The 23,839-nt window shown below is 38.1% G+C and overlaps 1 protein-coding gene across 3 annotated transcripts in view; it reads left to right on the top strand.

Annotated features, from left to right (window-relative positions):
* Positions 1-23,839, top strand: part of SIMC1 (SUMO interacting motifs containing 1) — a 98,111-nt gene that overhangs the window by 773 nt on the left and 73,499 nt on the right. The gene's annotated exons all lie outside the window — the stretch shown is intronic.

Genomic DNA, 23,839 nt, shown 5'->3' with positions numbered 1-23,839 from the left:
GGAGGATGATTTATTTCGCTTAGCAAACATTTACCAGGCTCTGAAGGAATAGGGAGGGAAACATCTTGCACTCTTTCTTTCTCCCTTAGGTTCTTTAGTCTTCGTCCTTCTTCCTGAGGTTGTGAATAAAATATCTATGGTTCATGCCTTTCTAGAATCCTCTATGGATATTTATTGAACCCCTACTATGAGCCAGATGTTCTAGGAGTCGGGGGAGGTACAAGGGAGAACACAACATCCCTGGTCCCTGTCATAGAAGGTGATATATTCAACAAGTGGCTGTTGAGTATTCAAGGGGTGGAGGTGAACAGGCTTTCTCCCTGTCAATCTTCCCAGTCCCGCAAGCCACACGCCAGAACTAAAGAATCGTCACCCTCATGTTATTTGTATAGATCTGTACTGCACGGTTTAAGGAAAACACCTTTCTTCATGTATGCAAATGTTCCTTCAAGACAAATCTCCTAGCTTCTGCTCCTCCAGTCCCCTTCCCAGCCAGTTTGTAGTCCCTAAGGCTCCACTGTGAGCCCCATCTGTGCCTCAGGTGTAGTGGTAAATGTTAGGTGGTCAATACAGAATGCATGGTATGCAAAACCGATTAACATATAGCGTTACGTTGCCACCGTTCAAGCAAGAGAGATTCTCAGTAAATCTCAGTAAAGAATTTAGATGGGATGAACAGATGGACAGGGTAGAAGTGACCCGACTTGGTAAGTGAATGGATGTACCTAGTGCTGTGGCAGTGCAGGGGACATAATAGAGCCACAATAAATATTTCTTGGATGAAAGAATGGTTGAAGGAATGGGAGAGAGAGAACACTTCAGGTGGATGTTTGATAAGTGAAAGTGAGTGCTGCTAGAGTAGAAGCAGGCCTGGGGTGAAGGGGATGCTACATTCAGTTTGGACCTACTGAATTTAAAGGGCTGATGGGAAATGTATGTGGATGTGGCCAACCCAAAGAAATTGAACTCTGGAGAAAAATCAGGACTGGAGAGATTTGATAATCATCCAGATAGAAAGGAGCGTCGAAGGCCTGTTATTGACTGAGATCATCGAGGAAAAGAGTATAGAGAGGAAAAAGGTAGAAGGAAAAAATACTGCAGAATAACTCACAACTGCCTTTTCTCTTAGTTCCTCCTTGGTTATTGCCCCTTCTTTCAGTCCCACTTTAACTTTATCCTTCCTGCCTGCTTCCTTTCTTCCCAGGTATTGTCCATCTTCCCTCATCCTGGTCCAGCTTCCTTCTTCAGATGCACAGATGTCGTCCTTATCTCAGTCTGTTGTGTCTCTTGTGGCCCTTCACACACAGACAGGTGCACTTGCAAACTGCTCCCCTCCTGTATGGCCACCTAACCAAACATTTTGATCTTGAGCCTTTTGAGTCGAAGAGAAATAAGGGGCAAGTTCCAGAGACTAGTAGCCAATGTAAATCTTGCTTCTCCAGATACTTACTCCAGCTTTCTAAAAACTCCAGGCTTGTTCTTTTATTTTTCTTGCAAGTTAGGTAAAGGTGGTAGGAAAACCACGTAAAAGATCAGAGGCATTAAGAGACTTGAAAGATTATAAAGCCTAAAGTGCCTTTTTCTAGTCTTTCCTGAAGGCCCTGAGATCAGGGAGACCTCTGTTCAAATCAGGACCCCCTACGTGGCCGCTGTGTGAGCTTTAGCAAGTTCTGTCACCTCTCTCAGCTTTTAGAGCACATTGGTAGCTATCTGGTAGGACCAGGTTTTTAATGAGGCAATGCCCAGCATAAATGATAGCTTTTATTACACGTTGTGTTGTTTCTCAGCCGGGCCTGACCTTCTCCAGCTTAGTAGGCAATGAAGTAAAAGAAACCAGTTTTACAATTTTTTTCTGTTTTTTACAAATATTGACTGTAAAGGGGAAAAAGCTTGCTTATTCAGGAAATCAGAAAGCCATCTCCAATACGGTAGTCGACATTTCTGAACTCCTGGTTCTTAACCTGAGCTTTAGTCTTCATTGATTTGGTGAAATATGTTTTTGTTTTTGATAATCTTTATTGCTTTTTCTTTTCCACTTTTAAACCAAAACATGTTCAGATAGTCAATTAATTTTGGTTACACTATTAGAAAAAATTTAGAAATATGTAAAGAAGGAAATTAAAATTACTCTTAATCTCACTGTCCAAAGATAATCAATGTTAACATTTCGATGTATGTCTGTCTAAACTTTTATCTGTAAATGCATGTGTGTGCTCATATATACCCATGCGTCCGCCATACATGTTTTTCCAGAGATGAAGTCCTGCTATATATGTGGTGTTTTTAGCTTGCTTTCTTCTCTTAATGTACTTTTTATCTCTTTCCACAGCAATAAATACGTCTTCACCAATATTTTATTGTACAGATTTATAATTATATTTATGATGTACTGGTGGATATCATGCTGACATTTCTAAATTTTCTCTATTATAAACAACGCAGTGAGGAATTTTCTCATAAATAATCTTTGTACCCTTGTTCCTTTGTTCTAAGTTCCTCTTAGAAGTGAGATTGCTGAGTGGAAAGGTATGCGCCCCTTTAAGGGCTTTTGATATATATTGTCAAATTTCCTAAAGAAGTTGTGCATCAATTATATTTTCACCATATCCCTTTCTTCACTACTAGTCACCCCTAAATATTGTCAGTTTATCTAGTAAATATTTATTGAACACTCACTACATGCCAGGCACTCTTGTAGGTGCTGAGAATACAGCTGTGAACAAAACGAAGTCCCTGCGCTCATGGAGATTTCATTTCAGTCTGGGGGAGACACAGTAAACATCACATAAATGTAATGTCAGGTGATAGAATGTTAGATAGAAAAATAAGGCATTTTTGTTCTTTTAATCTTTGCTGATTTGATAGCCAGATTCTGTGAGCTGTCATGTTTGAATTTTTTTCTTTGGTTGTGATTCATTTTTTCAATAAATACTTTTGAACACATGCTCTGCCTCTGAGCACCAGAGGTGAAGGAGATAACAATGGACCTACGCTCTAGTGGAGAAAGACAAGCAATAAACAAATAAGTAAACAGTATAGTAGTAACTTGGGTAGAGTTGGGAACATTAGATTGTGTTTTCAAAGAAGGCCTCTCTGAAGAGTTAATATTTGGTCTGAAAACAAAATGACAGAACAGATTTGTTATGAAAAGATCTAGGGGATTAAGGTAACTGCAAAGGGTACAGCAAAAACAAAGGCTTGAAAGTGAAAATGGGCATGACTTATTAGAGGAATCGAAAGGCAGGTGGGGCTGGAATGTAATGAGTGAAGGCCAGAGTTGGAAGAGATGAGAAGTAGGTGGGCTAGGTTAGATATGGCCTCACAGACCACATAAGAAATTTGGATTTTATTCTATGTAGTAAGAAAATGTAGTAAGAAGAGTTTTAAGCAGGGGAATGATATGATCTGATTTACGTTATCAAAAGGTGACTCTAGCTACTGTGAGAAGAAAAGACTATAAGTTAAGGTGACAATATAATTTATCATCCAAATGGGAATCCTTTTGCAAATGAAAGGGGGTGCTAACTGGACAGATTGTCAAGCAACAGGTGAAAACGGGAACTGTCCCAAACAAACCAGAAATATAGTCACCTTACTGTAGGGGACAAAATTGGAGTCAGGGAGATCAGTCTAGAAGGTCACTGTATTAGTCCAGACCAGAAATAATTGTAGCTTAGATTAGAGTGGTGGTACAGGCTGGGAGACTGGAGGGCTATGGGAAATATTTAGGAAACAAAATCAGCAGGTCCTAATAACTTGGATGTGGATAATGAGGGAAAGGGAGGAATCAAGAATGATGCCCTGGTTTTGGCCTGAGTGACTGGATGCATGTTGATGTCATTCATTGAAATGAAGATGACTTGGGGAAGAGCAGGTTTGGAGGAAAGATTCAAGAGTTGTTTTGAAGGTGTTAAATTTAAGATGCTATGGGATAGCCTACTAGAGCTGCCAGGTATGATGTTTGTAGTGAGTTTCGAGGCCAGGGGAGAAGTCCTGACTGGGGACACAGATTTGGTGTCATTAGCATGTAGGTTGTAGTGAAGTCGTTGACCTGGATGAGATCATCTAACCTGAGCGTCTACAAGAGGGAGAACATCCAGGACCTAGCCCAGGTGAGGGCAAGGGGAGGAGGAGCAGCTAGTAAGGTTGGAGTCAGAGTGTGCTCAGCATATAGTACAGCTGGACATCTTGTGCATGTTTAGTGGAGATACATATATATATTGTGTGTGTGTGAATTGCCTGTTCTTGTCCTTTTGGGGTGTTATTTTTCTTAGTAGTTTGTAAATTTTACTTACATATTACAGACTCTTTCTGGGTCCAATGGGGTCCTCCAAAAAGATATGTTGAAGTCCTAACCGCCACTACAGAATGTGACCTTCTTTGGAAATAGGGTCGTTGCAGAAGTAGTCACTGAAGATGAGGTCACCAGGGGTAGGGTGAGCCCTTAATCTAATATGACTGATGTCCTTATAAGACCACACAAAGACAGAGGAAGAATACCAGCTGACAATGGAAGCAAAGATGGAAGTTAGGCAGCTGCAAATCAAGAAACACCAAGGAGTGCTGGCAACACCAGAAGCTACGAGAAACGCACGGAACGGGTTCTCCCCTAGAGCCTGCAGAGAGCATGGCCCTGCAAAACACCTTGATTTTGGACTTCTAAGCTTCCAGAACCATGAGAGAATAAATTTCTGTTGTTTTAAACCAGCCAGATTGTGGTAATTAGTACTAGGAAACTAATACAGCCTCCTGTGTCCTACATGTTACATTTTTCCCTAACTTTTGATTTCTTTTGGTTTTCTTTACAGAAGTTTTAAATTTTTATATAGTCAGATCTGTCACTCTTTTCAATTATGATTTCTGTCTTTGTTGTCATGATTAGAAAGGCTTTCCTCACTCTTAAGATTATAAAAATATTTTTTACATTTAATTCATTAATCCACCTAGAATTAGTTTCAGAAAAGGGATGAAATGGTAATCTAATATTTTTCTCTCCAGATTGTTAGCTAGTTGTCCCAGCATCATTTATTGAATTATCCATTCTTTTTACCCAGTGGTTTGAAATATTACTTTTATCAAATGGTAAACTTTTATATATTTCTGTGTCTCTGGACTTTCTGATCTGGCCTTGGTACATACTGTTTTAATTGTAAGCAGAGGAAACTCTTCATTGCTCTTCTTTTTTAGAATTTTTCTGGCTTTTTTACATGTTTATTCTTTCAAAAAACTTTAAAATAATTTTGTCAACTTCCAAATAATTTCTGCTTTTAAAATTGGGATTACACTAAATTTATAAGTCTATAATGTGTAGTATTTTACTTAATCAAGCTTTACATTTTTATTTATGCATTTGTGCATCTTTTCTCTGTTTTTTTTCTTTTGTTTTATGTTTAGAAAGATCTTTCCTGCCCTGAGATTATTTTCCTCTTATTTCCTTAGTATTGTTCTTTTGCCATCTCATTCTTAATGCTTAGTTCTTTAATTCATTTGAATTGTCTTATATGGCATGGAGTATGCTTAACATCTACCATGTACTGTATTGTGTTTCTAAGACAGCACCAAACTGAAGACCTGCTGTCCAAGAACAGCTTTTCAGGAAAAAAAAAAACTACCACACAGATTGTATACACTAACTATAAGATGCATCCTGATTGAAGATGTTTGGGGAAAATGTTCTGGATATTAGAATTGATAAGATATGATATTAATCAATTGCCCGGGAATCATATCTTAAATAATTATCTTTTTCTCCACTTATTTGAAATACACTATTTACACCAAATTATTTTATATATTCTTGTATCTGTGTCTGAGTTTTCTACTATGTTTCATTGATTTGTCTGTTCTTAATGCTTGAACCTCACTGTTTTATTTTTGTGGTTTGATAATATTTTTTAGTATCTAGTAGAGCAATTACCGCTCCTTACTTTTTTTCCTCCCAAAATTTCTTGGCTGTTGTGCCCATTTATTCCTCCAAATGAACTTTAGAATCATTTTATCAAGGATTGCGTTAGATCAGAGTTTCTTTGGGCCAGATGATTCTTTGTTGCGGGAAGCTGTCCCGTACACTCTGGGATGTTTAGCAGCATCTTTGGTCTCTACCCACTAGATGCCAGCCAGTAGCAGCCCCCTCCTTGTGACAACCAAAAATGTCTCCAGACATTGGCAGATGTCCTCTGGGGGACAAAATTGCCACCAATTCAGAACAGCTACGTTAGATTTGTTAGTTAATCAAAGGAGAATTAATGTCTCTATAATATTGTCTTCCTAATTAGAAACATAGTAAAACATTCATTTTATGAGGTTTCCCTCTTGGCAATCAGTAAAACTTTTAAGACTTTTCTTTGTTTGGGTCCTGTGCCTTTCTTATCAAGGAGCTGGTGTTTTGATTTTGAATGACTGTTTGCCGCATAGGGTTGAGCATGTTAGTCATTGTGAGCATCACATGGTTGGAAGAGCTGGCATTCATGCCAGGCACCATGTTATATGCTTTGCATAGATTAACTCCTGTAGTCTTCACTGCAGCCCCATGAGGTAGGTACTGTTATTATCCCTATTTGATAGATGAGGAAACTGAGGTAGGTTCAACCGGGTACTAACTGGTAGCACGGTTTACCAACACTAGTCTTAATGTTAAAATTCCTGGGGTGAACTTGCAAACCTCTCACCAGTTTTCCAAGGGAACATCCTCTAGCGACAGTAGAAATAAATGGTTGAGTAGAAAAAAGGAACTTGCAAAATATAATTCTATTTTTAAAATGTGTTTTTTTATAAGAATAGACCCACTATGTTTTTTTAATCAAAAAATTATTTTTAAAAACCCTATTAGGTACTTAAAAAATATTTTTAGGGGGCAGCCCAGTGGTTAAGTTTACACATTCCACTTCGGGAGCCTGGAGTTCACAGGTTCAGATCCCAGGCAAAGACCTACACACCGCTCATCAAGCCTTGCTGTGGCAGCACCCCACATACAAAAAATAGAGGAAGACTGGTACAGCTGTTAGCTCAGTGACAATCTTCCTCAAGCAAAAAGAGGAAGATTGGCAACAGATGTTAGCTCAGGGCCGATCTTCCTCACAAAATAAATAAATAAATTTTAAAATCACTTTCTCTTTCTTACCCCCTCCCCCAAAATAGTAATTTCACCACTATATACAGCCATCCCCAGCAACTACTTTAATGCCTCAAACGTAGCAGGTGATCAGTAACTATTTATTTAGGAGAAACAGAATTCTTATTATTGGTTTTCTAAGGAATCCTTTCCTCCTCATAGGTAAGTTATGTTACAGTTATTAAGTCAGAGTACCCTCAGTGATAGGAGAGCTAAGGGATAAATATGGCACCTATAGAAGAGTAGAAGGCAAAATTCACTTACATTTTGAATTTAAAACATCAAATGTCAAATTAATTTGGATCTTAAATCTGAAGTCAGCTTCCATATAAGCCTGGAGATGACTTCCCTCATCTCCCATTAGCAGCTTTATTAAGATATAATTCTATACCATACATAAAATTTATCCATAGATAAAATTCCCTGAGTTGTAGGACCATTACCACTATCTAATTTTTGAACATTTTCTTCACTCCAAAAGGAAACCTTGTACCCCCCGATGGGTTCTCTGTGTTTTTTCTTTAAAATATACAATCCTATCATTTGAAAAATAAAATTTCCCAATTTTAAATTATAAAAATTATTTTAAAATTACAAATAGAGGAAAAAATTCAAAACATTATTAAGAACCCACCCCTGTCCATTCCTACTCTCCAGAGATAACTAATGGTTTTTGTGTTTTGCTCTGAAAGTTTTCTGTGTGTGTATACAAACAAAAGTAAATATCTAGTTTTTTCCCAATGGTGTCATCCTTTTTTTAACCACTTAATACATTTTTGGCATTTAAAAACAAATATTAGTACCTCATTCAGACTGTTCTCCATTTTCCTTACAATGGCATTCCCAGTGCATAACATGGTTCCTGGTACATAGTGAGCATTCCTTCAATAAATATTTTATCAGCTGCATGTTACTCTCATATAAAAAATTATTTATTTAACCAGTTCTTACTGAATTTAATTTTTTTTTTTTTTTGTATTTCAGACTATCATGCAATGAACTCTCTTGTATGGTCATAAAAATATGTTTGTAGGACAAGTTCCTTACAGTGGAATTTTGGAGTTAAAGAGTAATATGTATTTATAATTTTAATATATACCACTGTTATGGACATAATGTCATTCTTTGTAGGATCCTAGTGTCTGAACCCCTGAACTGTATTTGCAGATCTCCCACCTTCAGAGATACAATCTGTTTCCTCTTAAAGAAGCTGAAATGCCAGATACTCACATTCCCAGGCTCCCTTGCCCCTAGGGCTTGGACATGAAACCTAGTTTACACCAGTCAGATATACTTATTCCCGACTTTGAATTGGAAGCTGATGACAGGAAGAAGCAGGGCCCAGGTAGACTCCATTTTAGTGAGATGGCAGCAGCAAGGACAATTATATGTAGCAGTGGAAAAGGTTCTAGCATCAGGGTACAGCATTGGCAGTGTAGGCCAAGGAATTTGGGGTGTTTGTACCCAGCGACGGTGATAATGGGATATTCAGTTGTGCAACATGGTTTGGGCACTTGGTTTGGCTGTGTAGACTCCACACTTGGTTTCAGACTCTCCTGTAGATTCTAGGAGCCAACCATTATCCTTTAATAAGTTCTTTTTGTACTTAAATTAGAGTTGATTTTTTTTTTTTTTTTTGCTTGCAACTAAGATCACTGGTTGATATATAACCAGCAAATTATTCTTCAGAAAGGTTGTAACATAGATTCTTATATGGACAGTGTATAAGAATACATGTTTTCTACAATGAAATATCACTTCACACCCATCAGAATGGCTATAATTAACAAGACAAGAAATAACGAATGTTGGAGAGGGTGTGGAGAAAAGAGAACACTCACACTCTGCTGGTGGGAATCCAAACTGGTGCAACCACTGTGGAAAACACTATGGAGATTTCGCAAAAAATTAAAAATAGAAATACCATACGATCCTGCTATTCCACTGTTGGATATTTATCCGAAGAACATGAAATGGATAATTCAAAAAGATATATGCACCCCTACATTCATTGCAGTATTATTCACAATAGCTAACACGTGGAAGCTACCCAAGTGTCCATAAAAGGATGGATGGATAAAGAAGATGTGCTATATATGTATATATACAGACACACACAGTGGAATACTACTCAGCCATAAAAAAGACAAAATCGTGACATTTGCAACAACATGGATGAACCTTGAGGGCATTATGCTAAGTGAAATAAGTCAGAGAGAGACAAATGCTGTATGATTTCACTCATATGTGGAAGAAAACACATAGACAGGGACAACAGATTAGTGATTACCAAGGGGGAGGGGAGTCGGGGGAGAGTGAAAGGGATAAAGGGACAAATATGTATACTGATGGATAAAAACTAGACTATTAATGGTGAACATGATGCAGTGTGTATGGAAGCTGAAATATGACAATGTACACCTGAAATTTACACAATGTTATAAGCCAGTGTGACCTCAATAAAATAATTTGAAAAAATAAGAATACCTATTTTCTTAATACTCTTGCCCACCCAGATGTTATCAAACTTCTTAGATTTGTGCTAAATCTGATAGTCTAATTTTCCAACTGTCTTAAGATTTTGCTGAAAGGAAAAATTCTTCTCAAATAGCTTGTTAGCTCATCTAATACTATTGAATGATCTACTCGATTATGTGAAAAACTGCCTGTGTTATAAACTAAGTTTCCAGATAATTTCGGGCCTCCTACTTTCTGCATATTTTAATTACTGTAGCTTTGCAGTTCATCTTGATATTTGGTAGGGCAAAGCCTCCTTACTCATCTTTTGCTTTTTCTTATATATATGTTATTCCTGAGCCTTTTCTCTTTCAGATGATCTTTTGAATCATCTTTCAATCATCCATTCCTTTGAAAAATACCATTGGAATTTATTAAATTTATAGATTAATTTGGGGGAGAACCAGTACTTTTTAATCTTAAAATTTTTTTTGTGAAAGTTTTATGAATAGACAATCTGAATAGACCTATATATCTATTAAGGAAGTTGAGTCAATGATTACTAACCTTCCAAATCAGAAAGCACCAGGCCCGGATGGGCTCACTGGTGTATACTACTGAACATTTAAGGAAGCAATTGTACCAATTCTCTACAGAAGATAGAAGCAGAGCCAATACTTCCTAACTCATTCTGTGAGGCCAGCATTACCCTAGTACCCTAAAACCAGACAAAGACATTACAAGAAAAGAAAACTACAGACCAGTATCTCTCATTGAACATAGATGCAAAAATCCTCAACAAAATATTAGCAAATTAAATCTAACAATGTATAAAAAGAATTATATACCACGAGCAAGAGGAATTTATCCTAGGTATGCAGGTCTGGTTCAACACTCACAAATCAGTTAACGTAATCCACCATATCAACAGGCTAGAGAAGAAAAATCACATGATCCGATCAATAGATGCAGAAAAAGCATCTGACAAAATCCAACACCCATTTATGGTAAAAATGCTCAGCAAACTAGGAATAGAGGGGGAACTTCCTCAACTTGATAAATAACATTTGCGAAAAACCTACAGCTAATGTCATACTTAATGGCAAGAAACTTAAAATTTTCCCATAAAGATCAGGAACAAGGCAAGGATGTCCCCTCTCACCACTGCTTTTCAACATTGGACTGGAAGTCCTAGCTAATGCAATAAAACAAAAAGAGGTAAGAGGTATATAAATTGGAAAAGAAGAAATAAAATGGTCTTTGTTTCCAGATGTCATAATTGTCTATGTAGAAAAAAAGTCCTAAAGAATTGATTTTAAAAACTCCTGGAACTAATGAATGATAATAGCAAGATTGTAGGATGCAAAGTCAATTTACAAAAGTCAGTTGCTTTCCTATATGCCAGCAGTGAATAAGTGGAATTTGAAATTAAGAACACATTACCATTTACATTAGAACCTAAAAAAATGAAATCCTTAGGCATAAATCCACCAAAATATGTACAAGATCTATATGAGGAAAACTACCAAACTGATTAAAGATATCAAAGAAGAACTAAATAGATGGAGAGAGATTCCATGTTCGTGGATAGGAAGACTCAATATTGTCCAGATATCAGTTCTTATGAACTTGATCTGTATGTTCAACATAATCCCAATCAAAGTCCTAGCACATTATTTTATGGATATCAATAAATTGATTAAAATTTATATGGAGAGACAAAAGACTGAAAATAGCCAACTCAGTATTGAAGGAGAAGAACAAAGTCAGAGGACTGCTGCTACCTGACTTTAAGACTTACTACAAACTACAGTAATCAAGACAGTGTGCTATTGGTGAAAGAATAAATGAATAAATCAATGGAACAGAATAGAAAGCCCAGAAATAGGCCCACATTAATATAGTCAACTGATCTTTGACAAAGGAGCAAAAGTAATACAATGGAGCAAAGAAAACCTTTTCAACAAATGGCAGTGGAACAACTGGACATTCACATGCAAAGAAATGCATCTAGACACAGAGCTTATAACCTTAACCAAAATTAACTCAAAATGGATCACAGACCTAAATGTAAAAGCAAAACTGTAAAACTCCTAGAACATAACGTAGGAGAAAACCTAGATGACTTGAGGTTTGACAGTGACTTTTTAGATACAACACCAAAGACATGATCCATGAAAGAAATAATTGCTAAGCTGGACTTCACTAAAACTGAAAATTTCTGCTCTGTGAAAGACAATGTCAAGAGAATGGGAAGACAAGCCACAGAGTGGGAGAAAATATTTGCAAAAGACACATCTGGTAAGGGACTGTTATCAAAAATATACAAATAACTCTTAAAACTCAACAATAAGTGACATCAGCAACACGGCAGAGTGAGCAGTTTTCTTTGTCTCTCCCCCTTCGAATCTACAACTAATTGGACATTCATCTGTCAACAAAGGATATCCACACAGCATCTCAGGACGCCTGAGAGACCTGTGCTGCTATACATCGGAAGGTGGATGAACTTCCCCCTGGGAGGAAGTGGAGATAGGTGAAAACTCTCCGACCCCTGACCCTCGGACAGCCTAGTAACTACAAGGGACTTTCTTCCAGTGGACACACTCATAGCATTGCCACGCAGCAAGGGTGGACGTGTGCGTGCATCAGCGGAGTGACGGTGGAAACAGTTGACTACAGCCCTACCTAAGCCCCCATGATTGCCCCTAAGCCCGGTAGGAAAACCCACGGTCCCACAGCAGCCGCAGGGAAAGCCTCTACTTGGCATTAGTGGAGAGTCTCTGCCCAGCATTCAGAATGCTGGGAGGCTCTGGGACAGGAGTATCCCGGGTGGTGCAGCAGCCCACCAGCCGCCTCTGACTCTCAGACTCCTGCTGTGGCCCAGAGGGGGCAAGGGACACCCAGTGAGCCCGTGTGAGTGAGCAGTGACAGGTTGGAGTCCCAGCAAGCCTGCTCCATGGGCCAGGGGGGAAATCCATGGTCCCACAGCAACCACAGCAAGAGCCTCTGCGCAGCGTTAGTGGAGAGGCCCTGCCCAGCAATCGCAAGGCTGGAAAGCCCTGAGGCAGAAGTAGCACAGCTGGGTGAGCTAACCACAGACTGCAGTAGATACCCATAGCTCTGCTGCAACCCATAGTGGACAAGTGAGATCTTGCAGGCCCTGATGGTGACAGAGCTGCGAATCTAGGTTAACCTGCTCCCGGCCACGGTGAAAGCCCATAACACTGCTGCAAACCCTCAGGAGGGAGCGTGTCTAGGTGGTCTGTGACAGTAGGCACCAGCAACCTGAGGCCCCCTTGCAATTGTCCCCACAGCTGACGAGAGACCCCCACAGGCCCACTCTGACCACGAGGAGGGGCCCAGGTCTGGTTAGCAACAGCTGACAGGGATCCTGGTCAGTGCAGATGAAACAGCTGCTCCTCCTCCCCACTCTGGTAGAAGCAAGTGGAAGCAGTAACTAAACTCTATCTCTATGCAGAGGCACAAATCCACGCCATCAAGCAGTATGAAAAAATATATTAAATCTCCAGAACAGAGGGAAAATGGCAAGTACCCAGAAAACAATCCCAAAAACACTGAAATTTATAACCTAAATGACAATGAATTGAAAATAGCCATCATTAAAAAACTCAATGAGTTAAAGGAGAATATAGATAGACAACTCAGCGAGTTCAGGAGCTATGTCACAGAAGAGCTTAATACTATAAAGAAGAACCAATCAGAAATATTGGAGATGAAGAACACAATGGAGGAGATTAAGAAAAATCTGGGCTCTCTGAACAGTAGGATCGATAATATGGGAGACAGAAATAGCAATTTAGAGGATAGGAATATAGAAATGCTGCAGATAGAGGAGGAGAGAGAACTAAGACTAAAAAGAAATGAAGAAACTCTCCAAGAATTATCTGACTCAATTAGGAAATGCAACATAAGGATTATAGGTATCCCAGAGGGAGAAGAGAAGGAGAAGGGGGCAGAAAGCCTGTTCAAAGAAATAATGGCTGAGAACTTTCCAAACCTGGGGAGAGAGCTGGAACTCCATGTGACAGAAGCCAATAGATCTCCAAACTTTATCAATATAAAAAGACCAACCCCAAGGCATATAGTGAAGCTTGCAAAAGTCAATGACAAAGAGAAAATACTAAGGGCAGCAAGGCAGATGAAAATAACCTACAAAGGAACCCCCATAAGGCTGTCAGCAGATTTCTCAGCAGATACCTTACAGGCTAGAAGAGAGTGGAATGATATATCCAAAACTCTGAAGGACAAAAACTTGCAGCCAAGAATACTCTATCCAGCAAAAATATCTTTCAAATATGATGGAGAAATAAAAACTTTCCCAGATAAACAAAATTTAAGGGAGTTCATTGCCACAAGACCTCCCCTACAAGAAATGCTCAGGAAGACCCTCATACCTGAAAAATCAAAAAAAGGAAAGGGGTTAGAAAACCCAGAGCAAAGGAGATAAGTAGAAAGACAAAATCAGAAAGTTGCAGCTCTCCATCAGAACAGGTTAGCAAAAGTTAAGTATAACATTAAAGATAAAAGGAAGGGAAACACCAAGAATAAATATAATCTTGTCATTTTAACCACAAACTCACAACACAAGAAGGAAGGAAAAACAAATCTGACAATAACAACCTAGAAGGGAAAGAGGAATGGGATGGAACATCTTAATCTAAGGAAATGAACTATCTCATCTATGAGATGTTTTATACAAACCGCTTGGTAACCACTAAACAAATAACAAGAATAAAGACACAAATTACAAATAAGAAGAAAGCCAATATAGAAATCTGCATAGCTGAATTAGTAGTCCAAAAATCATGGGACGAGAAACAAAGGAAATGCAAGAGAACTGGAAAACAAGTGATAAAATGGCAGCGTTAGGCCCCCACATTTCGATAATCACTCTAAATGTAAATGGATTGAATTCTCCAATCAAAACATACAGAGTGGCAGGATGGATTAAAGAACAAGACCCAACAATATGCTGCCTCCAGGAAACACACCTCAGCCCCAAAGATGAACACAAACTCAGAGTGAAGGGATGGAAGACGATACTCCAGGCTAATAATGAACATAAGAAAGCAGGTGTCGCCATACTTATATCAGACAAAGTAGACTTCAAAGCAAAACAGATAAAGAAAGACAAAGAAGGGCAGTTTATAATGATAAAAGGGACACTCCACCAAGATGACATAACACTTACAAATATATATGCACCCAACACAGGAGCACCAAAATTTGTAAAGCAACTATTGACAAAACTAAAAGGAGACATCAACAACAATACAATAATAGTTGGGGACCTCAACATCCCATTAACACCAATGGGTAGATCATCCAGACAGAAAGTCAACAAGGAAATTATAGAATTAAATGAAAAGTTAGACCAGATGGACCTAATAGATATATATAGAACCCTCCATCCAAAAACAGCAGGTTACACATGCTTCTCAATTGTGCATGGAACATTCTCAAGGATAGACCATATCTTGGGAAAGAAAGCAAGCCTCAACAAATTCAAGAGAGTTGAAATAATATCAAGCATCTTTTCTGATCATAGTGCTATGAAACTAGAAATCAACTACGAGAATAAAGCTGGGAAAGGGGCAAAAATGTGGAGACTAAACATGCTACTGAACAAACAATGGATCATTGAAGAAATTAAAGAAGAAATCAAATATCTGGAGACAAATGGAAATGAAAACACACCATACCAACTCACTTGGGACACAACAAAAGCAGTCCTAAGAGGGAAATTCATTGCAATACAGGCTCACCTCAATAAACAAGAAAAATCTCAGATAAGCAGTCTCAAACGACACCTAAGAGAATTAGAAAAAGAACAAAGCCCAAAGTCAGTAAAAGGAGGGAAATAATAAAAATTAGAGCAGAAATAAACAATATTGAAACAAAAAAGACAGTAGAAAGGGGGCTGGCCCCGTGGCCGAGTGGTTAAGTTTGCGCACTCCGCTGCAGGCAGCCCAGTGTTTCGTTGGTTCAAATCCTGGGCGCGGACATGGCACTGCTCATCAAACCACGCTGAGGCAGCATCCCACATGCCACAACTAGAAGGACCCACAACAAAGAATATACAACTATGTACCGGAGGGCTTTGGGGAGAAAAAGGAAAAAATAAAATCTTTAAAAAAAAACAAAAAACAGTAGAAAGGATCAATGAAACAAAGAGTTGGTTCTTCAAAAAAATAAACAAAATTGACAAACCCTTAGCCAGACGCTCTAAGAAAAACAGAGAAGACTCAAATAAATAAAATTAGAAATGAGAGAGGAGAAATCACAACGGATACCACAGAAATACAAAGGATCATAAGAGAATACTATGAAAAACTATATGCCAACAAATTGGACAACCTAGAAGAAATGGATAAATTCTTAAACTCTTACAAACTCCCAAAACTGAAGCAGGAAGAAATAGAGAATCTGAATAGACCAATCACAAGTAAAGAAATCAAAACGGTAATCAAAAACCTCCCCCAAAATAAAAGTCCAGGACCAGACAGCTTCTCTGGAGAATTCTACCAAACATTCAAAGAAGATTTAATACCTATACTTCTCAAACTATTCCAGAAAATTGAGGAAGATGGAGCACTCCCTAACACATTCTATGAAGCCAACATCACCCTGATCCCAAAACCTGACAAGGACAACACAAAGAAGGAAAACTACAGGCCATTATCACTGATGAACATAGATGCAAAAATCCTCAACAAAAATTTGGCAAACCAAATATAGCAATACATTAAAAAGATTATACACCATGATCAAGTGGGAGTTATACCAGAGACACAGGGATGGTTCAACATCCACAAGTCAGTCACCGTGATACGCTACATTAACAAAATGAGAAACAAAAACCACATGATCATCTCAATAGATGCAGAGAAAGCATTCGACAAGATCCAACATCGATTTATGATAAAAACTCTCAATAAAATGGGTATAGAAGGAAAGTACCTCAACATGATAAAGGGCATATATGACAAACCCACAGCCAACATCACACTCAATGGGCAAAAACTGAAAGCCATCCCTCTGAGAATAGGAACAAAGCAAGGGTGTCCACTCCCACCACTCTTATTCAACATAGTACTGGAGGTTTTGGCCAGAGCAATTCGGCAGGAAAAAGAAATAAAAGGAATCCAAATAGGCAATGAAGAAGTAAAACTCTCGCTGTTTGCAGACGACATGATCTTATATATAGAAAACCCCAAAGAATCCATAGGAAAACTGTTAGAAATAATCAACAGCTACAGCAAAGTTGCAGGGTATAAAATCAACATACATAAATCAGTAGCATTTCTATACTCTAACAACAAACTAACACAAAAAGAACTCAAGAACTCAATCCCATTCACAATCACAGCAAAAAGAATAAAATAGCTGGGAGTAAATTTAACCAAGGAGGTGAAAGACCTATACAACGAAAACTACAAGACTTTCCTGAAAGAAATTGATGACAACATAAAGAGATGGAAAGACATTCCATGTACATGGATTGGAAGAATAAACATGGTTAAAATGTCCATACTACCTAGAGGAATCTACAGATTCAATGCTATCCCAATCAGAATCCCAATGACATTCTTTACAAAATAGAACAAAGAATCCTAAAATTCGTATGGGGCAATAAAAGACCCCAAATCGCTAAAGCAATCCTGAGAAAAAAGAACAAAGCTGGACGCATCATAATCCCTGACTTCAAGGCATACTACAAAGCTACAGTGATCAAAACAGCATGGAACTGGTACAAAAACAGGTGCACAGATCAATGGAACAGAATTGAAAGCCCAGAAATAAAACCACACATCTATGGACAGCTAATCTTCGACTAAGGAGCTGAGGGCCTACAATGGAGAAAAGAAAGTCTCTTCAACAAATGGTGCTGAGAAAACTGGACAGCCACATGTAAAAGAATGAAAATTGACCATTCTTTTTCACCATTCACCAAAATAAACTCAAAGTGGATCAAAGACCTAAAGATTAGACCTGAAACAATAAGTCTTCTCGAAGAGAATATAGGCAGTATACTCTTTGACATCAATATCAAAAGGATCTTTTTGGACACCGTAACTCCTCAGACGAGGGAAACAATAGAAAGAGTAAACAAATGGGACTTCATCAGACTAAAGAGCTTCTTCAAGGCGAGGGAAAACAGGATTGAAACAAAAAAACAACTCACTAGTTGGGAAAAAAATATTTACAAGTTATTTATCTGACAAAGGGTTAATCTCCATAATATATAAAGAACTCACACAGCACAAGAACAAAAAATCAAACAACCCTATCAAAAAATGGGCAGAGGACATAAACAGACATTTCTCCAAAGAAGATATACGGATGGCCAATAGACACATGAAAAGATGCTCATCATCACTAATCATCAGGGAAATGCAAATCAAAACTACACTAAGATATTACCTTACACCTGTTAGAATGGCAAAGATATCCAAAACCAAGAGTGACAAATGTTGGAGAGGCTGTGGAGAAAAGGGAACCCTCATACACTGCTGGTGGGAATGCAAACTGGTGCAGCCACTATGGAAAACAGTATGGAGATTCCTCAAAAAATTAAAAATAGAACTACCATATGACCCAGCTATTCCACTACTGGGTCTCTATCCAAAGAGCTTGAAATCAGCAATTCCAAAAGTCCCATGCACCCCTATGTTCATCGCAGCATTATGTACAATAGCCAAGATGTGGAAGCAACCTAAGTGCCCATCAACTGATGATTGGATAAAGAAGATATGGTATATATATACAATGGAATACTACTCAGCCATAAAAAGGGATAAAATCGTCCCATTCACAACAACATGGATGGACCTTGAGGGTATTATGTTAAGTGAAATAAGCCAGATAGAGAAAGATGAACTCTGTATGATTCCACTCATAGGTGGAAGTAAAACATATAGACAAAGAGAACTGATTGGTGGTTACCACCAGAAAGGGGGAGAGGGGGTGGGGGAAGGGCACAAAGGGTGAAGTGGTGCACCTACAACATGACTAACAATAATGTACAACTGAAATTTCACAACATTGTAAACTATCATAATCTCAATAAAAAGTAAAAAAAAAAAAAAAAACTCAACGATAAGAAAATAAACCACCCAACTTAAAAATAGGCTAAAAAACCTAAACAGACACCTCACCAAAGAAGGTATACAAATGGCAAGCAAGCACACGAAAAGATGTTCAACATCATGTGTCATTAGGGAATTGCAAGTTAAAACAAGATACTACTACATTTGGATTTCAGAATGGCCAGAATCCAAAACACTGACACCACCAAATGCTGGCAAGGATGTGGAGCAACAGGAACTCTCGTTCATTGCTGGTGGGAATGCAAAATGGTACAGCCACTTTGGAAGACAGTTTGGCAGTTTGTTCTCACAAAACTAGACATAACTCTTACCATGCGATCCAGCAGTTGTGCTCCTTGGTGTTTACCCAAATGAATCGAAAACTTATGTCCACACAAAAATCTACATACAGATGTTTATAGCGATTTTATTCATAATTGCTAGAACTTGGAAGCAACTCATATGTCCTTCAGTAAGTGAATGAATAAGTAAACTGTGGGGCATCCAGATGCTGGAATATTTTTCAGCACTAAAAAGAAATGAGCTCTCAAGCCATGAAAAGACATTGAGGAAACTTAAATGCATATTACTAAATGAAAGAAGCCAATCTAAAAAGACCACATGCTGTAGGATTCCAGCTATATGACATTCTGGAAAAGTCAAAACTCTGGAGATGGTGAAAAGATCAGTGGTTGCTATGGGTTAGTGGGGAGAGACAGCTGAATAGGCAAAGCACAGAGGATTTTTCAGGTGGTGAAACTATTCTGTATGATACCATAATGGTGGATACATGTCACTCATTTGTCAAAACCGAAAGAGTGTGCAACACGAAGAATGAACCCTAGTGTAAACTATGGACTTTGGGTGATGATAATGTGTCAGTGTAGGTTCATAATTGTAACAAATGTACCACAGTGGTGCTGGATCCTGATAGTGGGGGAGGTTGTGTATGTGAGGAGGAGGATGTATGAGAACGCTCTGTAGTTTCTGCTCAATTTTGCTGTGAACCTAAAACTTCTCTCAAAAATAAAGTTTACTAATTTAAAAAAAGAGTTCTATGTATCAGTTCAAAAAAATTCAAAATGTTACACAGTAAAAATTAGGGTAATGTTAGTCTTCAGTTCATTATTTTCCAAGGTTTTTCTGGCCTTTGTTACATGCTTCTTTTACGTTATTTGTTTATTTTTAATTTTAGTTTTATTGGGATATAATTGACAAATAAAATGTAAGACATCTGGAGATTTGATATGCGTATACATTGTGAAAAGATTCCTCACATCTTAACAAACTTTTTATTTTTTTAATCAGTTTCACATATTACAAATGAGCTTGTGTCATTTTGTCACATTTTCTAAAAATACTCAGCATTCTAAATGAAGAGATTAATGTAGGAAGATTTAGCTATCCCACAATACTGCGTCTTTTGACCTAGTAACGGAAGACTAGTACTTTCATGTTTTTAGACATTTAAACTTAATGGGCTTTTAAAGTTTTCTTTTTATAGGTCTTGAAATTTCCCAGTAAGTTTACTCCAGCGACTTTTTAACTTTCTTTTATTAAAATATGTTTATTGAGAGCCGTATGACACACAAACACACACAGAAAAAAAAATGTATAAGGCAAACATAGTAAAACGAGTTAAGTTAAAGCCCATATAACCATATTGCCTGTACTCTGATGAACATCCTAGATATGTTTCTTGGTTCAAGGTATATTTCACTTCCATGCCCTGCTACCCTCTCTCCTTCCAACTACTTCCTGATTTTCATGACACTCACTTGCTTTTCTCAACAGTTTTATTACCTGTATGTGTGTATCTAAATAATATAGTTTACTTTTGCCTATTTTTGAACTTTATGTGAATGGAATCTAAAAGAAAACACTGTTTCTCTGTTCACATCACTTCTCACGCCAAATGTTTGGGGATGTTTTCCCACACACTGGCTAATTCTCCCAACTCTCTGGACACCAGTTGGGTGTCTTGCAGTTTAATTTAATTCTGACACTACCTGGAGTTAACGCAGACCCCACAGGTTAAGGGCTCAGTCCCACAAGACTGCCTCCCACTACAGATGACAGTCGCAAACAGTGGGTCCTCAAGTTACCCACACTTCTGTCCAGGTTGGCTACAAATCGGTTTCCACAACCCCCTCCTAAGGTTTAATAATTTGCTATAATGGCTCACAGAACTCAGGGAAACACTTTACTTACTGTTACCAGTTTATTGTAAAGAATGCAAATGAACAGCCAGATGAAGAGGTATAAAGGGCAAGGTCCCAAGTGCAGGAGCTTCTCTTCCCCATGGAGTTTGGGGTACACCACCCTGCTGGCATGTGGATGCATTCACCAACCCAGAAGCTCTCCAAACCCCATTGTTTAGGATTTTTATGGAGGCTCCATAACGTGGGCATGATCGATTAAATCATTAGCCATTGGTGATTAACTCAATCTCCAACTCCTCTGTCCTCCCCAGAGATTGAGGGAGTGGGGTGGAAAATTCTAACCCTCTCATTACGTAGTTGGTTCCTCTGGCATCTAGCCCCAATCCTGAAGCTATCTAAGGACTTTCAGCCATCTGTCCTGTCATTAACAAACTCATGTTTGGTTGAAGGGGGCTTATTAAGAATAACAAAAGATCCTCCTCTTATCTTTCTTACTCGGGAAATTACAAGGGTTTTAGGAGCTCTGTGCCAGGAACCAGGGACAACGACCAAATATGTATTCCTTATTATATCATAATACCACAGAATGATATTGTATGTTATCTCTTTTTCTTTTTCCCCTGACTTTTATAAAATTAATCAGTCTTATTGCTTGTGCCTTTAATTAGTCATTTTCCTCTCTATATAGTACTCCCAAATCAGTCCCTGCCAACAACCTTATAGTTTATGGCGTGTCTTACCTCTTTATGGTGTTTTTGATAAACAAAACATTCTAATTTTCGTGTAGTCAGATATTCTTTTATGGTTTGTACTTTGTATCTTATTTAAGAAATTCTTCCTTATACAGAAATAAAGATATTCTCTTATATTTTTTTCTAAAGGGTTTTTTGTTGGGTTTTCATCTTTAAGTCTTGAATACAGCTGAAGCTGATTTATGATATTATTTTAAGATTTATTTTATTCCTTTTTCTCCCCAAAGCCCCCCGGTACATAGTTGCACATTCTTAGTTGTGGGTCCTTCTAGTTCTGGCATGTGCGACGCCGCCTCAACATGGCCTGACAAGCGGTGCCATGTCCACGCCCAGGATCCAAACTGGGGAAACCCTGGTCCGCCACAGCAGAGCATGCGAACTTAACCACTCGGCCATGGGGCCAGCCCCATGATTTATGGTTTTGATGTAAAGTTAAGATCTGATTTCATTTTTCCCTCAATATTGATAACCAGTTCTCTTACTCTCATTAATTGAAAGCTCCATCGTTTCCCTCCTAATCTTTAATACCACCTCTGACATAAATCAAATTTTCCTATATGTGTGGTCTGCTTGTGAACTGGCTCTTCTGTTCTGTTGTCTGTTTGACAATACCATACTGTCTTTTTCAGAAGTGATTGACAATTCTTGGTTTTTTGTTCTTCCATTCAAATTTTAGAATCAACTTGTCAGGTTCCTCAATAAAACCTGTTGAGACTTTGAGATTGTACTGAATCTGCATCTCAGTTTGGAAAGAATTGGCATATTTATGACATTGAATCTTCTAATCCATGAACCTCGGTGTATCCTTTCATTTATTTAGGCCTACTTTAGTGTCCTTCGATACACTTTTATAGTTTTGTTCCACACAGGTCTTGCACATCTGTTGTTAAATTTATTCCTAGGTACTGTACTGTATTAATCAGGATAGGCTAGGTTATACTGCTGTAACACCTCATCTCCGTGGCCTAAAACAATCAAGCTTTATTTTTTTTTTATTTTTATTTTTTCCTTTTTCTCCCCAAAGCCCCCCGGTACATAGTTGTGTATTCTTCGTTGTGGGTTCTTCTAGTTGTGGCATGTGGGACGCTGCCTCAGTGTGGTCTGGCAGTGCCATGTCCGCGCCCAGGATTCGAACTGATGAAACACTGGGCCACCTGCAGCGGAGCACGTGAACTTAACCACTCGGCCACGGGGCCAGCCCCTCAAGCTTTATTTTTATTCACACTACACATCCATTGCAGGTTGAGCATGGAAAGAGGGGTGTCTGCACATTGTAGTCAGGTGAGGACACAGGCTGATGGAGCTGCCACTGCCTTGAACATGGTCTTGAGACATATCAGAGGGAAAAGAGGGCTTTGGAGTATCGGCATCCAGAAATTAAAGGGTCCAGCCCAGAATACTGCTTGTTAACTTTCACTCAGTTGGGCAGAATTAGTCACATGACCCTAGCTAATCATGGGATTTCAGGAAGTACACTTCTACCATATACCATGAAGGGGAGAACTGGAAATATTTGGCAAACCACAAAAATAACCAGCACATGTAGTGTGTGTGTGTGTATATATTTATATACACACCTATGTAGTATGTTTATATATTCATATATTTATGTATATATACACACAACACACACATATTTATATTTGTATACACACACACATATATGTAATGCTATTCATGTTGTTGCTATATGGATTGCCTAGAATCATTACCTAAGGCTAATGATCCATATAGAATACAATGTGAATGATTTCCCCTGGAGTTGTGTAATGTGGGAATTAGGCAACATGGTAGTAGTACTGTTGTTGAAGTATTAAAAAAATTGATTTTTATATTTAACAATCATGCTCTTATTCTAATATTTATTTGTAGATTCTTTTGAGATTACCATGTAAATAGACATTTTATATATGAGAAAGTTTTATTTTTTTCTGATCTTTATACTTTTTGTATCTTTTTCTGATTTTCTTGCACTGCATATACAGTGCTGGTACAATGCTGGATAGAATTAGCAATAGTAGACACCTTTGTTGTGTTTCTGATTTTAAAGGGAATGTTTTCAGTGTAATATTTGCTATGTGTAATTTGTAGATAACTGTTACGGGTTAAGGAAGTTATCTTCTATTTCTACTTTGAGATTTTTTTTTATCTTTTTAAGAATGGATTGTTGAATGTTATCAAATGCTTTTTTGGCCTCTTCAGATGATCATATGATTTTCTCCTTTATGTGCTAAATTACATTAG

The sequence above is a fragment of the Equus quagga genome, chromosome 7 (genome assembly GCF_021613505.1).
Source record: "Equus quagga isolate Etosha38 chromosome 7, UCLA_HA_Equagga_1.0, whole genome shotgun sequence".
Taxonomy (NCBI): Eukaryota; Metazoa; Chordata; class Mammalia; order Perissodactyla; family Equidae; genus Equus; species Equus quagga.
This window is presented reverse-complemented; position numbering and strand designations above follow the sequence as displayed.